Here is a 6164-nt window from a genome sequence, read left to right as displayed (position 1 = left end):
CGGGTGGGCGTGGGCTTGGTGGGCCCCGCACTCGGAGCAGCCAGCCAGCCCCGCTGGCCCCAGGCAATGGGGAACTTAGCACCCGGGCCAGTAGCTGCGGAGGGTGTACTGGGTCCCCCAGCAGTGCCAGCCCACTGGCGCTGTGCTCGATTTCTCGCTGGGCCTTAGCTGCCTTCCCGCGGGGCAGGGCTCGGGACCTGCAGCCCGCCATGCCTGAGCCTCCCACCCACTCCATGGGCTCCTGTGCCGGCCGAGCCTCCCCAACGAGCACCACCCCCTGCTCCACGGCACCCAGTCCCATCGACCACCCAAGGGCTGAAGAATGCGAGCACACGGCACAGGACTGGCAGGCAGCTCCACCTGCAGCCCCAGTGCGGGATCCACTGGGTGAAGCCAGCTGGGCTCCTGACTCTGGTGATGACGTGGAGAGTCTTTATATCTAGCTCAAGGATTGTAAATACACCAATCAGCACCCTGTGTTTAGCTCAAGGTTTATGAGTGCACCAATCGACACTCTGTATCTAGCTGCTCTGGTGAGGACATGGGGAACCTTTATGTCCAGCTCAAGGATTGTAAATACACCAATTAGCACTCTTTATCTAGCTCAAGGTTTGTAAACACACCAATCAGCACCCTGCGTTTAGCTCAAGGTTTGTGAATGCACCAATTGACACTCTGTATCTAGCTGCTCTGGTGGGGCCTTGGAGAACCTGTGTGTCTAAACTCTGTATCTAACTAATCTGATGGGGACATGGAGAACCTTCGTATCTAGCTCAGGGATTGTAAACACACCAATCAGGGCCCTGACAAAACAGTCCACTGGGCTCTACCAGTCAGCAGGATGTGGGTGGGGCCAGATAAGAGAATAAAAGCAGGCTGCCTGAGCCAGCATTGGCAACCCGCTCGGGTCCCCTTCCACACTGTGGAAGCTTTGTTCTTTCGCTCTTTGCAATAAATCTTGCTACTGCTCACTCTTTGGGTCCACTCTGCTTTTATGAGCTGTAACACTCACTGCGAAGATCTGCAGCTTCACTCCTGAGCCCAGTGAGACCACGAGCCCACCGGGAGGAATGAACAACTCCAGACACGCTGCCTTAAGAGCTGTAACACTCACCACGAAGGTCTGCAGCTTCACTCCTGAGCCAGCGAGACTACGAACCCACCAGAAGGAAGAAACTCCGAACACATCTGAACATCAGAAGGGACAGACTCCAGACGCGCCACCTTAAGAGCTGTAACACTCACCGCGAGGGTCCGCGGCTTCATTCTTGAAGTCAGTGAGACCAAGAACCCACCAATTCCGGACACAGAAAGACATATGTCCTCTTTTAAGGCATTTCAATTGATTAAAGTCCACCCAAGATAATCTCCCTAATTTAAAGTCAACTGATTAAGGACTTTATATCTGTGAAGTCTCTTCACAGAAGCACCTAGGAGAAAGTGCATGCATGCTACAGAATGCCTGCTTCTTCCCTTCCACCCTTTATGAGAGAGTATCTGGTATAGCCCACCCCTCTCACATATTGGGAAATTCTGGGGAATGTACCCTAGCCTAGCTGAATTGACAAACCACAAAGCCATCATAACAGCATCACGCACACACACACACACACACACACACCACAATGAAACAAGAAATAGCATAGGCAATGAGACAACCAAATAAATGGAGGCTAGAATAGATGAATATGTATGTGCACACATGTGCATTTGTGATCTAGTTTCCTCTGGCCCTTGATGGACCAGCGGTCCCCTCAGTCTGTGACTGAGATGAAGGACAGAAAGAAGTACTGCTGCTCTGGCCAGTCTCAAAAGACAAAAGATGCCCCCTGAATTCCAGCTTGACCATATGAGATCCTTGCTTCTAGGTAGCAGATGGTTGTCATTTTGTACAACAACAATCAATAAAATATAGAGTCAACTATGTTGAAAATGTCCACAATGGTCCGACCAACCAAGCATGAATTTTTCAAGAAAACTGAGTCTCTTTTTGGTTAGAGCATGTTCACTTTGGGCCAGGGGCAGTGGCTCATGCCTGTAATCCCAGCACTTTGGGAGGCCGAGGCGGGTGGATCACGAGGTCAGGAGTTAAAGACCAGCCTGGCCAAGATGGTGAAACCCCATCTCTATTAAAAATACCAAAATTAGCCAGGCATGATGGCAGGTGCCTATAATCCCAGCTACTCAGGAGGCTGAGGCAGAGAATTGCTTGAACCCGGGAGGCGGAGATTGCAGTAAGCCGAGATTGCGCCACAGCACTCCAGCCTGGGCAACAGAGAGAGACTCCGTCTCAAAAAAAAAAGGAAAAAGAGCATGTTCACCTTGATTTTTCTGTCAGGCCAGGATTGGACTGTTTTTCTTCTGTTAATAGGACTCTGCTGTTGATACCAAGCGTTGTTGAAACTCAGCTCATGCTGAAACTCACATCTAAAGACCAACACTGGCTTTCAGGTATTTCATAGTGCATGGCTCCTATTGTGTGATTGAACACCACTGCATTCTTTGAATGAGTAACTCTATCAGGTCATGGATCTCAAATAAAACAGCCAAAAAAGGTGGGGGGTAGAGGAAAGAAACCATGGCTTCTTGGGATAATTATTTCTTTGCATGCATTGAGTATTCTTAGTGAGAAAGTGTGGTGGTCATTACTGCTATGCCTACTCTCGAGTTTTTGAAGCTCACCCTAACCTAATTAAGTGTCTGTTTGCCCTTAGGCCCGGCATGCTCACTAGATGAGGCAACAGCTGCAACACTGCCAGAAACCACAGGAAGGGCGAAATATTTGCTGGTTGCTGCTATTTGAAGCCTTGCCAGAATCAACAATGATGGTCTTAGGCATTATCAGCTCATTTTAAAAATGTATCCTGAGAGATGCTGGTATGCTCCTCCTGAGAAGCACACATCAATTCTCATGGCCCCAAAGCAGTGGGATGGGCTTGTTAAAAACTTCAAGTGGGAGAAGGTGTTGGAAACTGATCTATTCCAACTCAGTTAAACAGGGAAGTGTGGGAGGTTGCATGTTTGGTCCTATTTGGATAAAGTAGACAAAGCAGTGCCCTCGGCCTTCAGTGTACACAGGTGACACCTGTAAGAATTCATTTAAATGCAGGTTTCTAGGGCACACCTAGAGATTTTGACTTAAGTTTTGGGGGACATAGGAACGTACTTTTTTTTTTTTTTTGAGACGGGGTATCACTCTGTTGCCAACATCTGCCTCCCGGGTTCAAGTGATTCTCCTGCCTCAGCCTCCCAAGTAGCTAGGACTACAGGCATGTGCCAGTTAATTTTTGTATTTTTAGTAGAGACGGGGTTTCTCCATGTTGTCCAGCATGGTCTCGATCTCTTGACCTCAGGATCCACCTGCCTTGGCCTCCCAAAGTGCTGGGATTACAGGCGTGAGCCACTGCGCCCAGCCAGAATATACATTTTTATAAGTGTTTTACAATGTGATTCCAATGAAGGTGGTTTTAAGAGGCACTAGTGTAAAGAAGAGAGTTTAGAATCTTGAACAGAATCTCAAAAAGCTGTTTTAATTTTATATATAGTTTTAAAATTTAGCAAGAGGGGGCAGAACCCATTGAAGCAAGCTATAAAATCTCATTGAAAGGCACAAAACCAGAGCCAAAATGAACTGGGAAGTTTACCTTGTGCCCAATGGGAGAACTTACCATTGAAAAACAATCTCCCTTAATGAATTTGTGTTTTGAAAGTAATCTCAATCAGAATGCCAATGCATTTGGTGTTTTCTGGAACTAGTTTGGAGGGGTGGGGAACATACCTTACCAGATAAAACTATAATAACCCTAATCAAAATAGTAAGGGGTTGACAAAGAAATGGATGATTAGATCAATGAACTAGAACAGAAAGACAAGAAAGAATACCAAGAATATATAATCAATGTGACATTATTTTCAGTGAGAAAAAAGATGTTTAATTGTTTATCTGTCAGGAATAAAATACAGTAGATTTCAATTTCACTCCATGTGCAAAAACAAACCTAAGATAAATGAAAGATCTAAATGCAGCAATTGACCAATAAAAGTATCAGAAAATATAGGCAAATATTTGTATAACCCTGGGATGAGTAAAACATTCTTACACGTGACAGGAAATTCAAGATTTATAAAGAAAATATAGGACATATATAACTGTATGAATTTAAAATATTCTGTATAATGAAAGATATCATAGATAATGCCAGAAATCAAATAGTAGGAAAAATTATTGAACACACATATGGCAACCAAACAGTTAATATTCTTCATAGTCAAAGCCTTCTAAATATTGATGCAAAAAGGACAAATAATGCAGTAAAAAATTGGCAAACTTTAAAAAACTACTAGGTAAAATTTAAAATTTGTAATAATGTCTGTCACTGTTAAGGTTGTAGAAAAAATTAGTACCTGCTTACGTTGGTGAAGGAGGTACAAACTTTGGCTTCTTGGCAGTATTTGTGTGTTATAGAAATAACAGTGCCAAAAGACAAAAGGAAAAGAGCTAGATGCTTATTGCAACTTTATATATTGAGTTTCAAGAAAGAAAGAGGGAATGGGGGACAGGGAAGAAAGTGAGAACTACAAATAAAATCTTAAGCCACTCAACCAACTGGACAGACCCTCTCTTGGCCAAGGGGACCCCAGAAAAATCTTAAAAACATGATGGGGTGGGAGGTCAGGCAGGCCTCATTAAGCACCTTTCCTTTTGCAGTTTAGCCACAACTGCCCAGAATTAATGTTAACACAGAGATCATAGGACTGACAGAATTAACTCTCTGTGGCATACCTTCCTGTCTCACCTTTCCGCCTTCACAGTGCTTGCTCATGGCCTCTACCGGAGGCTACACCTCCCAGCCTGTCAGGACCCTGCAGGCTCTAAGCCTTTATAAAAAATAAAGTCTCCTTTCTAAATGTATACATTGTGTGATTTTTCAGTTGACAGAAGGAATGAAAAAAGGAGGGAAGGTAAAGTGTACATACACACACACACAAGGAAAGAAAAAGAAAAAGAAACAACAAGCAACCGGAATATTCCTCAAGAAGAAAATGGTTAATTATGTTACATCCAAATAATGGCTGTTGTTCAGCTTCTGAAAATAGGTCTGTATACATTAACCAAGAGGAAAATCCATGATATATGTTTAGTGAAAAAAGAACACTTCCATATTGTGCATGTGGAATACGTTACACTTTGGGCAAAAGAGGCAGAAAAAGAGAGAGAGAGGGAGGGAGGGAAAGAGACAGGAACAGAGGGAGATTTATATACATACCATTGTGAAAGGATGAAATTGAAGGGAAACAGGTGAGATTAATAACCTTTTACTTGATTAACTTTAGATGATAGGCCCCATGTATTAAGATACTTTTGTCAAATTATAACATGGTTAAACAAGGCTGACTAGGATGGAGAGGGGCCTGGAAGCCATGGTGCCTTCTCCATAAGATGTGTGAGAATGGAGAGAGAGAATACAAGGAAAACACGTAATAAACACTCAATCTTATATAGGCTTCAAGTAACTACAAGTTTTGCCTGGAGAAAAGATGATAATTGGAGCTTCAAACATGAGAAGAGACAGTATTAGAGTCTGTCCTCTGTCAATGTTGAGTGGTGGCTGCTGGAAAGTAGGTTGCAGGTGGAAAAAAGAGAGGATTCCCAAACCCATGGAGAGCTCCTACCACATGCCTCAGTCGCCCTAACAGTCTTCCTCTGGGCGTAGCCTGGGAGGTAGGACCAGCCTATTTTTAGGGCTCCTTCCAAGTCAAGTGTCACATTCAAGGTACAAGTCAAAATTAGTTGGCCAATTGGAAAGTGGATCAAAGATTCCTCCCATACTCACTCATTCCAGTTGTAATCAATCAGGGTCAAGAAAGGAGGATTAGAAGGATTCATGAGTGATTTCATGGCAAGATTTTGTGACACTTCAAATGGCAATTTTTACTGATGGTGACCTAGTTAGCACATACTGTACTATGGTAGATGTCAAAACCTCAATCTTCCATGCACAGGTTTTATTATCAAAAGTCCAAAAGAATTTTGTTGATTGGGTGAGTTTGCAAGCAAAAGGCTCATGAAAGCATAGCCTTAGATAGAGTCTGGGGGGGTGTTTATCTCCCACGGTAGGAAAGCACTAGAGAAGCAGTGTGGTCACAGGTGGCTGACATGTGTC

Source organism: Gorilla gorilla, chromosome 1 (genome assembly GCF_029281585.2).
Source record: "Gorilla gorilla gorilla isolate KB3781 chromosome 1, NHGRI_mGorGor1-v2.1_pri, whole genome shotgun sequence".
In the NCBI taxonomy this organism is placed as follows: Eukaryota; Metazoa; Chordata; class Mammalia; order Primates; family Hominidae; genus Gorilla; species Gorilla gorilla.
The sequence above is the reverse complement of the archived record's forward strand: the minus strand, read 5'-3'. Positions refer to the sequence as shown.